Source organism: Ambystoma mexicanum, chromosome 13, assembly GCF_040938575.1.
Source record: "Ambystoma mexicanum isolate Mex_15411 chromosome 13, UKY_AmexF1_1, whole genome shotgun sequence".
In the NCBI taxonomy this organism is placed as follows: Eukaryota; Metazoa; Chordata; class Amphibia; order Caudata; family Ambystomatidae; genus Ambystoma; species Ambystoma mexicanum.
This window is the reverse complement of record NC_090938.1, coordinates 91,352,409-91,372,841: the sequence shown is the minus strand read 5'-3', so window position 1 is coordinate 91,372,841 and position 20,433 is coordinate 91,352,409. Positions and strand designations below refer to the sequence as shown.

At 49.6% G+C, this 20,433-nt stretch overlaps 1 protein-coding gene across 2 annotated transcripts in view; it reads right to left on the bottom strand.

Moving 5' to 3' along the window:
* The window catches only part of TAFA3 (TAFA chemokine like family member 3), a 462,946-nt gene that overhangs the window by 442,040 nt on the left and 473 nt on the right, over nucleotides 1–20,433 (bottom strand). The window lies entirely within an intron of this gene.

The window sequence follows — 20,433 nt, the reverse complement described above, 5'->3', positions numbered from 1 at the left end:
GGCATTATGTCGAAAATCACGGTTTTGTACAGGCTTTTATATTTCAATGGAACTCCATATTAGCCAGCTTCACTCTCACAATAGGGGCCTAGCATGGCCTCTCTATGTCTGTCACTTGGCGCTGTATTTTCACCCCACAGGTATTAGATACCAGGCACGTATCAGAGATGCTCATGGGCACCTCTTAATTTGCTCCGGTTTTAGGCTTTGTAAATCAGGCAGGTGTCAGAGATACTTACAGGCATCTCCTTATTTGCTCCAGTTTTAGGCTTTGTGAATAAGGTATAAGATAGTAGGCACATATCAGAGATGCTCATGGACACCTCTTCATTTGCTCCGGTTTTAGGCGTTGTGAATCAGGCACGTGTCAGTGATACTCATGGGCATCCCCTCGTTTCCTGCAGACCCACTGCGTCAGCCAGTGGTGTAACTGATCTCAACTGATAGCAGGTGACTGCTTTTATCTGGCCTACAGGGACAGCTTTTGTTTTTAGACTGTGGGGTCATTACGAGTACGGCGGTAGGGGGTTAACGGCACTGGTAAGGATGCCGGTGCCGTTAACCCCCTACCGCCGCATTCCGAGGTCCCTTAGCGGGTTCCACTAAGGTCAGCTGGTAAAACCGGGAGCCGCTAAGGGACCAGTGAGCTAATAACAGGCCCGTAATTTACGGGCCCGTTATTAGCTCCTTCCCCATTCCCATTGAGCCCTATGGGGGCTCGAATGGGAATGGGGAATAGATTTCAGAATGGGGACTTACCGGGTCCTCCAAGGTTGGAATGACCCGGTAAGTCCTTCCTATGGGAGAATTGTAAGAAAAACTGGTTAAAATTGTGCATTTTGCAGCACCCTTTCTGTGAAAAATCCATTAAAAAGCTACGCAGGTTACAATTGTTTTTTTTTATAGAGTTACACATGAAAAAGTCAGGTTGATGCAAAGTCATCAATAGTGCACAGCAGCATTTTCCAATGCATGAGGCCTTTGACCAAAATATGTGTAAAAACATGTTCATATTGGCTGTGCCCCTACATATGTACATGCTGCCTGCACCAATGTATGTCAGTATTTCCATATAAGAATGTACTCATGTTTGCTTTGCCCATTATGCCAGTAATTATACCACTAAAACCTGTCTATGCTGGCTCCTGCGATGTCTGCCAGTATCCCTAAGTAAGAACATACTCCTATGACTTTTCCAGTTAAAGAAAGCCATGCCTATAAAAGAAAATATACCCAGGCTGGCTGCAACAATGTAGGCCAATATGGCCTCAAAGTAACATTCAATGTGTTTGCTTTACCCTTCATGCCGGTGCAAAATGTCATGCCACCATAAGAAAACATGTGCATACTGCCTGCACCATTGTACACACTCACGTTTGAACACTCATAGGGCTCAATGGGAATGGGGTGGACGCAAATAACGGGCAGGCGTATGTCAAGCTCGTTATTTGCGCCGTGGTCCCTTAACGGGTCCCGTGCATAACGCCAGGTCAGACCAGGCGTTAAAGGAGGGACCCGCCTGGGGGACCTCGTAGTAGGGTGGTAAGGGATTATCAGCATCGGTCTCCTTACCGGTGCCCGGTATCCCTTACCGCCCAACTTGGAATGAGGCCCATAGTTCTTCTCCCTTTCCATGGAGGCCATTGATTTGTGAGTAAACGCAAAAGAAAAGATGGCCGCCCGGGAACAGGCAGAAGGCACTATGCATAGTCCCTTCTTCCTTTCCATGGTGGCCAGCCGCAAAAGGAACACAGAGGGACGCACGCGGCTGCAACCAGTGCTTTTTCGAGCTGGCAAGGATCCGGCGAGGGCCAATCAGATAATTTACAACAATGATTGTCCCTCGCAGGGTACTAATAGTATAACATCTCAGCACTTCATCCTTCCAAAGTCAATAAATCCAGTGCCATTAAATTGGATGATAATAACACTTCTTATTGCAGTACATGGAAGCGGGTGGAAAGACGCATGAAGAGTTACTTGGAAACCCAAACTTTGATGCTATATTTTTTATTTTACGAGAAGTGGCCAGGTCAGTGGTTGGAAGAGAAAGGCTGCCCATGTCATCAATAGATGATGCCCCATAAGTGTGCAGCCTACAATGATTTCTTGTGGGAACTCAGGACAAACATATACACCCTCAGCACTTAAGGGTTTAATGGATACAGAAAGCAGAGCATAAAAGTTAGAAGGAATCATCAGTACCTCCGATGACACTGATAATAAAGTACATGTATGTAAGGATGGAGCCATCAGGACTTATTTTTATATTGTTGCATTTGATTCGCTTTCTCCTGTTACTTTATCTTTCCTTTTCACTTTCTTATTTCTTCTCTTCTCCTGAACATGAGTTCGCCAGTGTTGGTAAAGCATCAGCATATTTCAGTCCGTCAGTCAGCCACAAACCTTATTCAGGATGACATCAAAGAAGTAGCAAATCACATTGATAAATTGAAGGGATAAAATTAAGATCACGTACTGAAAATCCATGAACTACAGCACCTACAATATGCTTCTCACATATGTACAAGGCACGATATCGAAAGTTACAGCGAAGGAAAATAAACCCTCATTCTCTGAAAGCATTTCTCCTTTGGTAAAGGGAAGATGATAAATGTTGCAATAATATAGCTTTATAGACCTATCGAGGGGTCATTATCATGGGATAATGTCCTGCCACCAAGTAATGGCCTGAGGCAAAGCCGAGGGCCATAGGATGAAGAGGGATCATGATCCCAGGGCATCAACAGGCCATCGGGGACCTACGAGGGAGCATTGCTGTACACGGGATGGCCCTGCACTAGCCCCCCTCTGACAAAATTGCCCGAATTAACAGCATCAACTTTAACTTTAAGCACTGTACTGAGTCTGAATGCCATACAATTGTCCTCGATTTGAAACCAACGTCCTGCCTGGGAGATAGCTGTCCCAGCAGCATTCTCAAAGGCTCACTTAAACTTCTAGTCCCCTGGATCACCCGAATGGTCAACCTCTCTTTTAGCCAAGGCAGACTCCCACATTCCCTTAAGGAGGCATGGATCATGCCCCGCCCCAAAAAGGGCAACATGGACCCAGCAGTTGCAAAAATCTGTCAGCCCATTACAAATGTGCCCTTTCACCTTAAAGTGATGGTCAGAGTAGGCTATCTACAGTTCCAGGACTTTATTGAAAAACATTCTATCCTTGGGGCACGTGAGTCGGGTTTCAGAGCCAGGCATGAAACTGAAAACACTTTGCTGGATCTTAAGTCCACCTTGACCAGCATAGTGGACAGAGGACACCATGCCTTGCTCATGCTGCTGGATATCTCAGCGGCCTTTCATCTGGTCGACCACTCCCTCCTGGTGTCCAGATTAAAGGACAAGGCTTGCTGCCCCAGCTTGGCAGCACAATGGTTTTAATCTTTCTTGGGTACTATGCAAGCCAACATTCAAGCTTGGCAAGTCACACAGAATGGCGCAGTCCATGCTATCCATAGCCTCTCCAGATGGGACCACATCTCTGACGCCAGAAGAGACCTGCATTGGCTTCCAATAAAACACAGGATCACCCACAAGATCCTGAACCTGTCCTTCAAATGTTGGACGGACAATGCTCCAAAATATCTCAGAGAACGAACGAAACTGAATCCGGCGCGCCGTACGCTGCGCTCTCAGGACAACTTTAAAATGGCAATGGGCATTGTTACACTAGGAGATGTATGGCAATATGGGCAAATAACGGAATGTAATTAACTAGTAGAAAATACAGGCCTATACCCAGGGCAATACATCACTTATACTAGATTGATACGGCGGGTGAGGAGGACATGGTCCGAAATAGTTCTCGAAGACCAGACCGACATGGCTGACATTTCTGAAGGGGGACACAAGGTTTCTTGGATCTATGAGCTGCTGATGTCTAGGGTGGGGAAGGAGGTGACCCAGCTGAGACAGGATTGGGAGGAGGAAGTCGGGGAATCCATGAATGACGGGCTATGGGAGAGGGTGCAAAGATACAATAAGAAAGTGTCCAGGAATGCGAGGCTGCAACAAATCCGACTATATGTAACCCACAGAGCGTACATGAACCCCCAGAGAATTGCTCGATTCAAAAACGTAGGTATACAAACATGTCCCAAATGTGGGGAAGTAAACGCAGGAATGGTGCACATGTTCTGGGCATGCCTGGAAATCAGAAAATTCTAGGAAGAAGTAGCCCACCGACTAATCACAAAGAGGAAGGCTGCCGCATCAGTTCACCTGAGTACTCCCATGGCTGCCCTCACCACCCCCACTGTGCAGGAGTATCTCTTTAAGCCCCCAGGTGCACCGGAGACCAGCGTTTATCACTAGGGATTCACAAAATCTAAGATGTCCGCCACCGTTGTTCCCTTAGCAACGACACGACAACAACACCACATGGGCTCTAGCCATTCGCTGCCTGGTTCGGTCCTCCCGTCGCCTCCTGCCTTATATGGAGGGAAGGAGTGCCGACAGGCAAAGCCGCAGAGGAGCGAAGGCCAGGAGAAAATGCCAAGCAGCTCGCTCTCTGCAGCTCTGCTGCGAGGGAACCAACCTCGGATGACCTCATCATCTGGTCCAACTTCTACAAGTACACTGGAGCGCACAAAGAAGAAGGCTGCAGCATCAGTTCACCTGAGTACCCTCATGGCTGCCCTTGCCGCCCCCACCATGCAGGAGTATCTCTTTAAGCCCCCAGGCGCACCAGAGACCGGCATTTGCCACAAGGGATTCCCGAAATCTAAGATGGCTGCCGCCATGGTTCCCTTAGCAACGACAAGACAACAACACCACATGGGCTCTTGCCATTCGCTGCCTAGCCCGGCCCTCTCCTCCCTTCCAGCCATATATGGAGGGAAGGAAGGCCAACAGGTGAAGCCGCAGAGGAGTGAAGGCCAGGAGAAAAGGCCAAGCAGCTTGCTCTCTGCAGCTCTCTGCTGCTCGACAGCGCAGACCGCTGCCACCAGCCTTACTCAAGAAGTTAGGGGTCACTCTCCTTCACCACCCACTCGCCCGTGTACCCAGCCCATCCAGAACAGGAATTAACGCCTACGCTCACGATCCGTGCCCTGCCCCTACGTCTCCACAACCCATAGTCTTCTCGGCAGGCTTGCCCGCCTCCGCTCGAGACAAGCGCACCCTCCAGCCATCAACCGATCCACGTCTCCCTCCCTGATCCCTCGGCACTGTGCGGTTAGCACCTCATCCCGCACCTCTACCCTTCGCCTGCCTCCACGTGTGCTGAGTCGCCGTCATTTCCCAACACACCCCGACGGCATCTTCGCGTGCCTTGCACCTGCCATCGGCCGACCTCGCAGATTCCTCAACAGCCTCTGGCCATGCCCGCTGCACGCTATAAATGCTGGATCCCATCAGGAAAGAATTTGTGCCGGACATTAACACTGCCACTAGCGTGCTCACCTCTGCTGGGCTGCTTAATGCTTCATGTGCGCCTATGGAAGTGACTTCTAGTCTTCCTGCATATGTCCTCACTGCTTCTACCGCATCAACAGGTAATACCCCTTGGCTTGCTAACGCTAATATTTGCCATGCTACCCTGTACTGCCCTCGTACCTCCATTTGTGTTAATCTGCACTGCTCCACCAATATTGTAACTCTTCCACATGTCGCTGCAACTGATTTTATGCATTGCCCCCCCTGGCGTAACCACTATGGTACCCCATGTTGCCACTGATGTTAGCATGCACTGTTCTGCCAATGTTGTTACTCTTCTACATGTCGCCGCAACTGATTTGATGCATTGTCCCCTGGCTTAACCACTATGGTACCCCGTGCTGCCACTGATGTTAGCATGCATTGTTCTGCCAATGTTGTTACTCTTCCACATGTCGCCGCAACTGATTTGATGCATTGCCCCCCTGGTGTAGTTAGTACGTTACCCTACGACAACCCTGATGATAATTTGCTAAGCACCCCCCGCCTGTCCACACTGATCATACCCCGCACTCTCCTGTTCAATCCAGCTCTACCATGTTCCCTCTGGTTGACTCCCCCCTCAAATGTTCCCTCATTAATTGTCGATCTCTACCTGCACATGCCCTTGACGTACATGACCTCATCTGCAGCAACAGCCTTGACATAATTTTCCTCAGCGAGACATGGCTCAATGACACCTCCGAGCCGGCCCTCACCCTTGCTATCCCGGAAGGCTACACCATCTACAGAAAAGACTGTTCCTCTCATAGAGGGGGAGGTGTAGGGGTCATCGCCAGGGACACCCTCCAGATCAGGAAAATTCAATATGACCTCTATCAGAGCTCCAACCTCCTCCTGCTCAAATTGAAAGTCTCCCACAACTGCGCAATTGCCCTTCATGTTGTGTATCGCCCCCCAGGACCTATCACAGACTTTCTAGAAGCCCCCATCCACTCCCTCTCCGATAACCTTAAAAAATCCTCTAAAATATTACCCCTTGGTAACCTCAACTTAGATCTCAATGACCCTAAAGACTCCCACGCCTATGCCCTCCACAAAGCTCTCACCACTCTTGGTTTTGCCCAAGCCATCGCTCAGCCTACCTATATCAAGGGCCGCTCTCTAGACTGGTTGTCCCATCACAATTGCCCACTCCTCAAAGAGATCACTCCTCTCCCATGGTCTGATCACCACTGCATTAAGTTCGATATCCTGAACTCTAGAGAACAACCAAAGCCTGTCACCCCCCTCTCAGCTGCACTCTCTAGAAGTTCTAGGAGCTCACTCCACTTCTCTCGGTGCCTGCACTACTGCCCCCCTTCTCCAATGATCCTGAGACACTTGCTAATATATTTAAAACCACCATCACCCAGGCCATTGATACTGTGGCCCCACTCACTCTCAAAAAAGTTTTAAAAAGTCAAGCACGCCAATGCCTGGTTCACCCAAGAGCTCTGTGAGTTACGCTCCAAAAGAAGGGTTGCTCTATCCAACTGGAAAAGCAACCCCAAGGAGAGCACAGTAACAGCCTTCAAGGCTCTAGCCAAAGACTACAAAATGTCCATCATTAAAGCGAAAGCCTCATCATTCAATACCAGAATATCCAGGGCCAAATCAGGATCTAAAGAAATATTTACCATCTTCAGAGAATTAGAGAACCCGACCCCTCCGCCTCCTTCAATCCTCAAGGATGATGCGTGGTGTAATAACATTCAGTCAGTCATGCTGAATAAACTCGACACCCTGCACTCTAAAATCCTTGCTCACCAGCAAGCTCTCTCCATCCTCATAGCTAATAGCCACAGTATCTCTCTCCCACCCACCACGCCCACTCTCTCTCCACTGTTTGAATTCAAGGACGTAACCATCCCTGAAGTCATCACGCTTCTCAACTCTATTAAACCGTCCAACTGCAAAGGGGATGCTTGCCCAGCACAAGTCATCAAAGACTGCACTCCATCCTTTGCCTCCTTCATCACGGCCTTCAATAATGCCTCCTTCCAGTCGGGCCATGTCCCCTCTGGACTCAAAGAGTCGTGGGTTTGTCCGCTCCTTAAAAAACCATCCCTAGACCCATCAGTCCCAGGGAACTATAGGCCCATCACCACTGTCCCCTTCTTACTTAAAATACTTGACAAGGAAGCCTATCTGCAAGTGCAAACATTTCTAGAGGACAACCACCTTCTCGGTCTTCGGCAATCAGGCTTTCGGCCACGTCATTGTAAAGACGCCAGTGGGGGGTGTCTGTACTTCTGCTCTCTATATGGTAGAGGAGAGGCACAGAAGACCCCAGCCAAGATTCTCTATGCGGTAGCTATGGTCGAGCAATCAAGGCCTAGCTTCTCAGGAGGTGATGCAGGCTGGTTCTTAATTACAGTGTATCCCCCAAGCACCCACAAAGGAATGTCCACACACTGTATCGGTTACAACACAGCCTTTATATAATTAATATTCAAAGGTATATACAATATCACGATAACTCACTTTGCACTCCGAAAATCAGCAATGGTAAATATATACATTTCTAAATTGCTACCACTAACGTTATTCGATCTCATTAAAGTGCATACGGTCAGAATGACACACAGATCTAAATAAAGAGAACCAACAATAGAAAGAGGAAGGAGAGCAAAATGGTTGAACAACTGGCAGAATACTGGTTACTACCATATTCACAGCTCTGTGTGGAGATCCCCCCACCTCGGCAACCTGTAGGATAAAGATACAAGCCCAGTACATATATTGTTCACACTAGACTTTTCAATAGTTCTGCAACCCCAAAGTACCTTGGTGTTGTAGCGTTCCTCGTCGGGAATAGACGGCCCTTCTTGAGTGCCCTCCCTTTAAGGCAGGAGTCACGGGTCGTCGAACATCCGATGGAGAGCAGGTCGAGCTACGACGTTGAAGTGGCCGTGTCATTCCTAGCGGTGCTCGTTGATGGGGAAGCGTAATGGTCCTGCAAGGAAGTGGTGTGCGGGGCACCTCGGTGTCGATAGTTCTGGACCGCAAAGAGTTTGAAGAACTGTGGCCCAGCAAGGGCATCTTGTCGTCAGCGTATCTGTGGTCTTTGGTTGGTGGGAAACCCACCGGTTGGATGCTCCTCGGCGCGTTGACGGTCAGGCCTTCTCCAGCAGGATACAGCGGCGACGATGCGGACGAGAGCATCCTTGGATCAATGAAGTTCTTAGGCAAATGGGAGCATGGCGGCTCCGGTCGGCGACGGAGGACGTCGACAGTGGCGGACAACAGTCTGGGCGCTTCCGCAGCAGTCCCCGTATCGGGTCGGCAGCCTGTTGAAGGTCTGTCTACCAGGGAGCTTAGGCAAAGATCAGCTGTGCACGATGGTCCCTTGTAGCTCGGGAAGAGGGCGTTTTACCAGGTCCTCTCTGGGTCAGTCCTTGGAGACAAAGCAGCTTTCAGATTGCGAAGGAGATCAACAGCAATTCTTCTCTTCCAGCAGGGCTTCAAGGTCAAGCGTCAGTTTCACTCCAGTTACTCTTCGTAGTTTGAACTTGAGCTCTGAACACTTCTGAACACGATTCCTAGCAGTGAGAGGTCCCCAGATATACTGTTGCTCTCCCATTCATTCCGCCGGGTCACACTGAAGCATCCAATCACTACGAAGGGCATTTATGCAGGCAGGCAACCAATCAAGCACACAGTGCATTCAGGCCATTCACTTCTCTCCGGACACTCACAACAAGTTATGTGTATTTGGACAAGTACCGAGCCATTCAACACTTCATACTGCATTCATACCGGTTTCGGGCAGGGCTGTCTCAGTCATTGTGCCAACCACCAGATACTAGACACCCACAACATAGAATGCGTATTCGTCCCCCACTCCATTCACCCAGGTCCCACCCACAGGCGTACCCACAACATACAGTCGTTAGGAAGGTTCCAGCCAGTCTGGTCAGCACTTCCCCACACTACCATATATGGAACTTCCACCCAACAGCCAGTCAGGGGGAAGGGACAGAGGCTGGGCTTCCCGGGACTTCGGGAAGATCAAGGTAACAGGCGATGGAAGGCATGAGGCCATGGGGGCCATTTTGTCTCCATCAGGAATCGACTGATTCCAATGACAGGGCCTGGGAATCCCAAAATGGAGGATGCTCAGGGCACCAGTCAATTCAGCACGGAGCTGCCACCAGCCCGTACCCTGCTCTGTGGGTCACACAAAGGTGCCCAAAAACATACACTAGGGGCACAGGGTTGCACCCCTACCCATGGGTGCCCTAAGGGTATCCCATGGGTCTGTTCAGCAAACCAAGAGAGAGAGCTGCACCACCAGGAGTCCCACATGAACTCCTGCACGGAAAACACGACAGAATACGATAAAAAGCAGTAAAGGACAAGGATATGGAGGCCATGTCCCTCCGATGCATTTCCAGCATCACAGTCATGACACTCAAACAGCCCTCCTTGATCTGAAGAACCAGATGGATGACATCCGAGACACTGGCTCCTGCTCCTACTCGGCCTGCCAGCGGCCTTTGACCTGGTTGATCACAAGACCTTGTGTCACCACCTCACCACCGTGGCCAATTTTTCACCTATGGCCTGTAACTGGATAACCTCCTCTCTACAGAGAAGAGCCATGAAGGTCTTCTCTGAATCCTCGTGTGCCACACCTAGTATCCTTAAATGTGGTGTACCCCAGGGTTCCTGCATTGCCCCCACACTATACAACAACTTCACAAGACTTCTCTTTAAAATCCTTGACGCCCTGGGCATCTCATACATGAACTATGCGGATGACACGCGGGTACTAATCCCGGGCAACTACACGTGAGACTCAAACACCCTCAATTCAATCTACTCTACAATCCAATCCTGGATGGCAGATAACTGGTTATGCCTCAATACTGAGAAAACTGAACTGCTGCTGATTGGATCCCCGTCCACCTTGGGCAAGCTGGACAAGCAGTACAACTGCTTCTCTGTAGACAATATTTTCATCAATGTGTCTCAGGCGATCAAGACCTTGGGCGTTTACCTCGAACCTAACCTAACTATGAGCAGGCAGGTCAACGCCATTGCATCTTCCTCAGCCTACCACTCCAAACTCATCAACGCGGTTAGACCTTACCTATCTCAGCAAAACTGTTTCACTATTGCAAGGGCAATAATTGGCTCAAGACTGGATTATTGCAACGCCCTTCTTGTTGGAACATCAGGAAAAAACATAGCTAAACTACAGATTGCTCAAAACAATGCCCTTAGGGCCGCCACAGGTCTCTTTCGAAGAGACCACATCTCAGGACTCAGGAGGCAGGTCCACTGGCTTCCAATTAAGCAGAGAAGCATCTTCAAGACCGTGGCCCTTACCCACAAGTGCCTCCATCATCTTACCCCCCTTTCCTCACCCAGAGGATCACCAAACCTCTCTCCTCCAGGCCAGCCAGAACGCCCTACACAAACCTGGTCACCGTCCCAAAAACCAACAAAAGGCATGCCAGCGGCAGCACTTCCCTACACAGGCTGCTCTCAACTGGAATGCCCTACCGCCTTACATCAGGAGCATTGAACCTCACTTAGCATTCCGTAAGGCAATCAAAACTAGGTTTTTTGTCTGATACATTTGCTTAAACCTGTTTTGACCACCACAGCACCTGTAACCATGCAGCAGTGTCACCTGTATGTTGTATCTAACCATCCGTTGGCAGTATTCATGTAACCCAGAATCAAGCCCATCTGAGTATGTTGTAACCAACCTTTACCATGTCTAAGAATTTTCCATGGACGGCATTCATGTAACCCAGAATCAAGCCTTCCTAAGCTCATCTTAGCGCCTCGATACCCATGGGCTGCAGTGTGCTTTACAAATCTAAATAAATAAATAACCGAGAAGGGGATCACGCTAGATGTTGAATCCATATGGGCATGCATGATAGGGGGTTTTCCTAGACCGCGCAAGCTGAAACACGTAAGCAAACTTAAGGACTTGGCCTATATACTTTCCAAGCGCAGGATGGAAAGAACACAATAGACCAAAAGTGGAGGCATGGTGGTATGATCTTCAGGAATTGGGGTAGGTGGAAACGGCAGTATTTAATGAAGCGGCCAATAGAGGAGGGGGGGGGCAGAGACTCTGGTAGCCTGGAGACACTTAGTGGCCACCTTGTCTGGGTCCGCCCAGGCCGATCCAAGTGAACAGGACACCTCCGAGAATACAGAAAGGGGGAGTACCCCTGGAAGCAACAGCGGCGGAGAACGAAGTGAGGTAGGCTCGAGTTAACCCTTTAAGTGCCAAGGACGAGGTATCTCGTCCTTGGGATTACCTCCCCAGTGCCAAGGACGAGATAGTTCGTCCTTGGAATTTAAGGGGTTAATGAAGGAGAAAATGTTAGAAGGCTTTGCATGGTGAAATACTGAAATCACCAAAAAAGGCCTTGGCACTGGGGGGGGGAAGCAGGAAAGGTATGGGAAAGCAGTAGATACATTGCGAAATTGCATATAATGTTTGATACTATATGACATGTACTGCTGGGTTTGATGTGATGTTTGGTTGATATAAAAGTTAAATACAATTGTTTTAAAAAAAAAAAAACTTTAAAATGGCTCAACCAAGGTTCATGCTTGTCAGATTTGGCGGCACAAGTTTTGACTCTCTGGCACTGAAAGCATGGACCGCCCTTCCTCTGGCAATGAGAACAGCAGGCACAATCCTGGGGTTTAAAAAACTGCTCTAGGCTTACCTCTCCAATCTCAAGCCATGCTACCATGCCAAAGGGTCTCTCCCAGCTGCCGCCTCCCCCCCCTGCTCTGACTCATTATCTATTCCTCCTGTTCCGGTTCACTGTTTTCTGTGCACCCTGAGGCCTGAGGGGCATGAGGCGCTCTATAAGGTAATAATAATAATAATAATAATAATACCCCCTCTGGGGGTCTATAAGGCTATTTGCACATAGTAGTAACAGCAGTATATGTTTTGGGAGTTTCTTGCTGAAGTAAAAAACTGTACTTTAACAGTGAGTAAACAAAAAAGGGAGTTAGTAAATTAAATGTGTTTTCATTTTGTAGTATTTAAATAAGGAGGCCTTCACAAGTTAACATTTAAATTGCAAACGTGGTTATAATGCAGTGGGTTTAACTTGAAAATGCAGTAGATGTCACATAAAAAGAACATTTCTCTATAAGAAAGTGCACGCCTTTTGCACATTTTTACCATTGTCCAAGTCACATGTTCGGTTAAATAGAATGTTGCAGAAAAAAGCTCCTTACAGGGAGGGAAGTGCCTTGTTGAAAAAAATCTTTTGCCTGGAACTTTCAATGTTGTTTCCCTGTTTGTTTTTTAAGACAGAAAGTGCAGAATGCAGTCAGTAACAGTAGTTATTCATTTCACTCTGAACATTCTGATTGGCTGCATGGTGGGCAATAACCATCTCCACGTGCTACTGCCCGAGGCACAATTTGATAGGCTACACACAATAGATGTCACATGACAGGTCCACAATGCTTAACGTTGGTATTACAAAGGATATTGTGGACTCATATATCTGTGACAGTGGACCAAAAAAGTGTTAGTGGTCCATTGTTGTCTCAGGTTCAAGATTCCAAACAGAGCAAAAGTGATCTTCAGGTGGAACCTCAAACCAGTGTCCAATAATTAAGCAATAAACATGTGTTCCGCGGGCTACACCAGCCCGTAACGGCGCGGGGCCCACGTTGCAGTCGCGAGCGAAGTGAGGGCTTTAATGCGGAGCACCGGTGCCTTTACCTGGGCCGGGGAAGCCTACAACGTGGGTGTATTGCTATCAGAACCCTTAGGGAAACCCCCTTTTGTCTGAAAATAATTTGTGTCGGTTCGGGCGGGTCGGAGAAGCCCCTTTGAGGTAAGGAGAGAGGGCGTGGGGGGTGTTTAGGGGCAGGATTTGGGGGGCAGGGGAGGCGAAATCTGCAGCGTGGAGTGGAGGGCGTGTGCGGTAGATACAGCCTGGGTTTGGAGCAACCTGATTGGCTCCCGCACCTGCCGAGGGTGCGGATAAAATTTGCATTTTGCCATTTACGATGAAGAATGGTACTTAAGAAACAAGGCTTGAAAAAAGGATAGCGACCCAATTTTGGCTGAAATCCACCCTCCAGGACCAAAATAATATACATCGGGCCTCATTACACGGAAGGCGGTGAACCATGGTGCTATTAGCGCCATGGTACATGCCGTTAAAATACCGGTACCACCTTGGTGGAAAGGGGAATTACCGCCCCATTCCAAGGTTGGCGGGGCGGTAATTCCCCCTTCCACCATTGCCCTTCCCCATTCCCATTTTTGCCCCATAGGGCTCTATGGGAATGGGGAAGGCGCTAATTACGGTACCGCAAATTGCGGTACCGTAATTAGCTCCACTGGTCCCTTTGCGGGTTGGATTTTAACGCCTGCAAAAAGCAGGTGTTAAATTCCCCAACCCACAAAGGGGCCTCGTAGTAAGGCGGTAAGGATTTACCGGTACCGGTAAAATACTGGTACCGGTAAACCCTTACCGCCTACCGTGTAATGAGGCCCATTGTTTTTTTTCAGAGCTTACTAAAACGTCAGAGATTCCTAATGAGCTTGATATCTTTGGAAGAGCCTCGATTTCCTTTGTCTAAACCTACCGAGTTTTCCATATGATATGCATAAAACCGTTCAGACTAAATCAAAAGGTTGCACTTGTTTTGTAGTCAGCAAAACATACTAGTATTTTAATATTCCCCGCAAGATACTTGCATTAACCCTGACTGCGAGAAAAACAATGTATTACTGATAAACATTCATGGGCTGATTCATGGAATTATTTGCGTGGAAAATCGTGGATGTGCGCGCCGTTCTGCGTGTGAAAGCCCGTCCGTCGATTCATGGAATCGCCAGCGCAGCACTTTTTCCTAACTTGCGTGGAATTCGCACGGGCTCAGGAAGCTTCTGCGAGTGGTCGAGTGCCTTACGCGAGACACCATGCAGAGCGTGGGCGAGGCCTGCGCAGAGGAAGGACTAGGGGGCCGTATTCAGGAAATGAGGGAGAACAAGGGAAAAAGTGGGCGCTCCGAGGGACGGGCCGCACGCAGTCCGTAACATGCCCACAAATGTGCAGGAATAAGCGTATTCATGGATGTGACCATGCAACCTCCCGCCTGCGAAATGGTCATGCAAATCCCTCCATGTCTACGCCTCCCAAAGGCAGAGTACACTTGAGGATAGCAATCGCACCGCGGAAGTGGGTTTAGATGGCGGATTTAGGGGTGCTGGTACACAGCTGGGGATCCCATCTGACTTATGTGTGCACGTACGCAGTGTAGTGTGGAGCACGAATGGTTTACGGGTTTCGCACACAGATTTTCTGAGTTTCGCCCGAGTTATGATACATCATATGCATGTTGTCGGGATGCCGGTAACGGTTACAGGGGAACCCGCCCAGGTCCTCGACATGCAGGCCCACTTGCGGGGGACCCAACGCACTGTTTGAAAGGTGCATGTATTCGCACCCGGGGGAGCACGCAAAGGTAGCTGTACTGGCTATTTTTTGCTTTGTGTGGACACGTGTCGGGGGCGTTCCATCTGCGACTTGCATATACAGTTACTTGGCGCAAAAAAGTCCATGAATACGCAGGGCACGCAGTTTTTATTCTGTGTGCAGGCTCGCACAGGGTCGTTCTCGGCGCGCGTCCCTTGCAGGATTTTACCATGAATCGGCCCCTTAGCATGTAATTACTCTTCGATAGGTTCAGTATACAGATCATGAATACTGGGTGTACTGAAGCGGGGTGTAGCAAAGGGCCCTAAAATACAACAAAATATCCTAAGCATTCTCATTGACACAGGGTGATATAAAACACCACAGAGATCTCAAGATAAAATGAATGAATGCATGATTGTGTGGACTGAGTACTCGGCATGGTCACAGTGAGAAAGCTCATGCTAAAAACACTTTTATATGGACATAGCATTATGAGCGAGCCTGAGAACATGAACGGGACAATGCAATCTCCAAAAAAGATGGGGATACGTTGACTGTCATGGGCAGATCGTCTGACAGGGGCATATATTGGCATGGACAGATTGTCTGACAGGGGCATGCACTGTAATGGGCAGATCGTCTGACAGGTGTATACACAATCCTGGTCAATCGACTGGCAGGGGCATGCACTGTCAAGGTCAGATTGTCTGACAGGGGCATGCACTGGCATGGGACGATCGTCTGACAGGGGCATATACTAGCATGGGCAGATCATCTGACAGGGGCATACACTGTCATGGGCACATTATCTGACAAGGGCATGCACTGTCATGGGCAGATCGTCTGACAGGGCATACACTGTCAAGGTCAGATTGTCTGAAAGAGGAATGCACTGTTATGGGCAGATCGTCTGACAGGGGCATACACTGTCAAGGTCAGATTGTCTGAAAGAGGCATGCACTGTTATGGGCAGATCGTCTGACAGGGCATACACTGTCAAGGTCAGATTGTCTGAAAGGGGCATGCACTGTTATGGGCAGATCGTCTGACAGGGGCATACACTGTCACGGTCAGATTGTCTGACGGGCATGCACTTTCATGGGCAGATGGTCTGACAGGGACATACATCATCATGGGAAGATCGTCTGACAGGGGCATACACTGTCATGGGCAGATCATCTGACAGGGGCAAACACTGTCATGGGAAGATTGTCTGACAGGAGCATGCACTGCCATGGGCAGATCGTCTGGCAGGAGCATGCACTGCCATGGGCAGATCGTCTGGCAGGGGCATACACTGTCATGGTCACATTGTCGGACAAGGCCATGCACTGTCATGGGCAGATAGTCTGACAGGGGCAGACACTGTCATGGTCACATTGTCTGACAAGGGCGTGCACTGTCATGGGCAGATAGTCTGACAGGGGCATACACTGTCAAGGTCAGATTGTCTGACAGAGGCATGCACTGTCACGGTCAGATTGTCTGACAGGGACATGCACGTTCATGGGCAGATCGTCTGACAGGGACATACACCATCATGGGCAGATTGTCTGACAGGGGCATACAGTGTTATGGTCACATGGTTGACGGGGGTAAGCACCGCCATGGGCAGATTGTCTGACAGGGGCATACACCGTCATGGGCTGATCGTCTGACAGGGGCATATACTGTCATGGTCAGATTATCTGACAGGGGCATACGCTGTCATGGGCAGATTGTCTGACAGAGGCATGCACTGTCATCGGCAGATCGTCTGACAAGGGCATACATCATTATGGGCAGATCGTCTGACAGCGGCATAAACTGTCATGGGAGATCAGCTGACAGGGGCATACACTGTCATGGGCAGATCATCTGACGGGCAAACACTGTCTTGTCTGACAGAGGCGTGCACTTTCATGGGCAGATCGTCTGACAGGGGCATACATCATGGGCAGATCGTCTGGCAGGGGCATACACCATCATGGGAAGATTGTCTGACAGGAGCATGCACTGCCATGGGCAGATCGTCTGGCAGGGGCATATGCTGTCATGGGAAGATCGTCTGACAGGGGCATGCACTGTCATGGGAAGATTCTCTGGCAGGGGCATTCACTGTCATGGTCACATTGTCTGAGAAGTCCATGCACTGTCATGGGCAGATAGTCTGACAGCGGCATGCACTGTCATGGGCAGATCGTCTGACAGGCGCATACACTGTCACGGTCAGATTGTCTGACAGGGGCATGCACTGTCATGGGCAGATCGTCTGACAGGGACATACATCATCATGGGAAGATCGTCTGACAGGGGCATACACTGTCATGGGCAGATCATCTGACAGGGACATACACCATCATGGGCAGATTGTCTGACAGGGGCATACATCATGGGCAGATCGTCTGGCAGGGGCATACACCATCATGGGAAGATTGGCTGACAGGAGCATGCACTGCCATGGGCAGATCGTCTGGCAGGGGCATGCACTGCCATGGGCAGATCGTCTGGCAGGGGCATATGCTGTCATGGGAAGTCGTCTGACAGGGGCATGCACTGGCATGGTCACATTGTCTGACAAGGGCATGCACTGTCATGGGCAGATAGTCTGACAGGGGCATACACTGCCATGGTCACATTGTCTGACAGGGGCATGCACAGTCATGGGAAGATTCTCTGGCAGGGGCATGCACTGTCATGGGCAGATCGTCTGACAGGGGCATACACTGTCATGGTCACATTGTCCTACAAGGGCATGCACTGTCATGGGCAGATAGTCTGACAGGGGCATGCACTGTCATGGGCAGATCGTTCGACAGGGGCATACACTGTCACGGTCAGATTGTCTGACGGGCATGCACTGTCATGGGCAGATTGTCTGACAGGGACACACACCATCATGGGAAGATTGTCTGACAGGAGCATGCACTGCCATGGGCAGATCGTCTGGCAGGGGATGCACTGTCATGGTCACATTGTCTGACAAGGGCATGCACTGTCATGGCAGATAGTCTGACAGGGGCATACACTGTCATGTTGACATTGTCTGACAGGGGTGTCATGGTCACATTGTCTGACAGGGGCATGCACTGTCATGGGAAGATCCTCTGGCAGGGGCATACACTGTCATGATCACATTGTCTGACAGAGGCAAACACTGGCATGGACAGATAGTCTGACAGGGCATACACTGTCATGGCCAGATAGTATGACAGGGGCATACAGTGCCATAGGGGAGATTGTCCTACTGAAAGACCCACCCTACACCTCGGGATCTCCCGGCCTGGTAACAGGCCAGGCCTAATGACAAGTGGTGCACGCCTACATTGGGGCCCCTCCTGATTGGTGCAAACCTACATGTGGGCCCCTCCTGATTGGTGCAAGCCTACATGGCGGCCCCTCCTGATTGGTGCAAACCTACATGTGGGGCCCCTCCTGATTGGTGGCGTGTGTCATCTAGAGTGTTTGCTCTTATCTTCTCGCCCTTTCACCTCCTTCCAAGATTCCGCACGCTATATTCAAGCAGTGAAGCCGGGATTTGAGACGCGTCTGCAGCTTAAGCACACACACGCATTCTCCTCATGTCTAGTTGGTAGAAACATGTGTTGATGACTGACTTTTAAAAGTACTCTGTTTTACAAAGATGATATGAAAAGACGAATACACCACCCTCATAAATACGTACATTCTTTTAGAAGTGTGTTAAACAACAAAAAAGTATGCTTAAAGCTGTATGTTTTGCATCTTTAAGAAAGTCTACAAGTACCAGAATGCAATGTAATGTGAGCATAAAATATTGTATTTGGGTTTTGTAACTGAAAATCCCAGTCTTAGAGGCCTCGCCAAATGAAATCCTGATATGGTCACTTGCTTGCTGTCACTCTCTCACACAAATATGTTTGATGGGATGAAAATGCAAACCTCACTAACAATGTTCTTCCGTGTCAATTGAGAACACAGCATGACAATAAGTGAAGATGTGCGCATTGTGACTCAGTTAAATTGCCATGAGAGCAGGCCCAGACCTGGACACCTAAGTGGAGCCTTTGTGAGGTTTGAATCAATGCAGGAGCAGATATTACAGCTGAGTGGGTAAATGTGCCTACTGCACATGCACGCTAGTCTCTATCCCCTCCCAGCGACACAGCACAAATCAGTGCTTAGTCTATAACAATCACTTCTGGCTGTCACACTGCACTTAATTCTTCAAATGCAAGAGGAGGCTTTAGTTGCCGTTGCCCGCGCGAGGGAAGACTGAACACGAAATGATTCTAAACACCCCTAACCCAACAAGGCCAATCACAACTTGGGCTCCCACGACTCCAACACTCAGACAAGGGACACTAGCGGTTAGTGCAGTAACACGGTAGACAGCACAGTGCGCGCAAAGAACCGAGCATGCGGCGAGCGCAGTGTGGGGAGAACGAGGATGAAGTCGAAGCTGGCGAATGTACGATTTATTTTCAATAGGCACCTCCGAAACGGCATTCGTGTAAATGGCCCGCTCTCTCTGGGTTTTTTTTCCAGTCATCAATTCGCATAATAAAAACAACAAAATTAGCAGTCAAAATATGACCTCGAACTTGGACAGAGAAGCAGTCGTATGGAAAATAACGGTGTCTTGTTTTTGACTTCATGGCAACTCATTTGAATACATGTTCATGTCAGTGCACATCGACACACGGAGGGTGGGAGCAGGATCCCAAAGTAGGGGACGCCAGTGGCCTTTATGGGGAGGGGGGCAGGGGCGCACAGGTGTGTATTAGCCCTTTACGCTAAAATGGGCAAGTAGGAACTGTGCGTGAGCTGAGTGTGAACTGTGTATGGGATGCGCAAAACCAACACAGGATATGTCCGCGGACTGGGTCGTTGAGGGTGCATGTCTTGACTGATCAGCGCTGTGTAACCCACATACAGGCTACAGCCATCGTTATTGCACAGATGTAGGGTGAGCAGAGCACCTGGGCCCACTTACCTTTGTCTATCCTTTGTAGTCCGGCCCCTTGCGGATCACTTCCCACATGTCCGCGAGTTCAAAAACCATATAACCCTTCTGGTCCCCACAAAATATACCCAATCCGTCATATCCAAAGCCAAGCACGAGTTCTTTTGCTGAGCCAGGCGGGGTCCCGGTTTCATCCACAAGGTATCCACACAGGCAGGACTGTAAAAGTGCCGAAGTTTTCAACACATTCAGTTGGTATTGTTATCTCACAGGTGTGACTGGGGTCAGCCAAGGAAGCCAAGGTAGCAAAGGTGTCAGCATTGTGCTGGTCCGGTTCCCATCATCAGGGGTCCCACAGTGTGCAGAGAGGCGCGGAAGAGGGTGGCGCGCGCGGCTGTGTCCGGACCTCCTGTGCTTCGGAGGAGGGCATGGGGACTCCAGCAGACTGAAGCCCTGCTCAGCAGGCTCTGATGCGCTGGCTGGCTGGCAGCCTGAGCTTGCCAGCCTCCGCTGGGAAGCGGCGCCGGGCAGGTAACAGGCCCCCAGAGGCGTGGAGGCACAGCGCCATCTAGCGGCCAGGGGCATCAACACCGCCGCGTGGCGAAGCGAGGGAAGACACCCCCCCGTCCTCCAA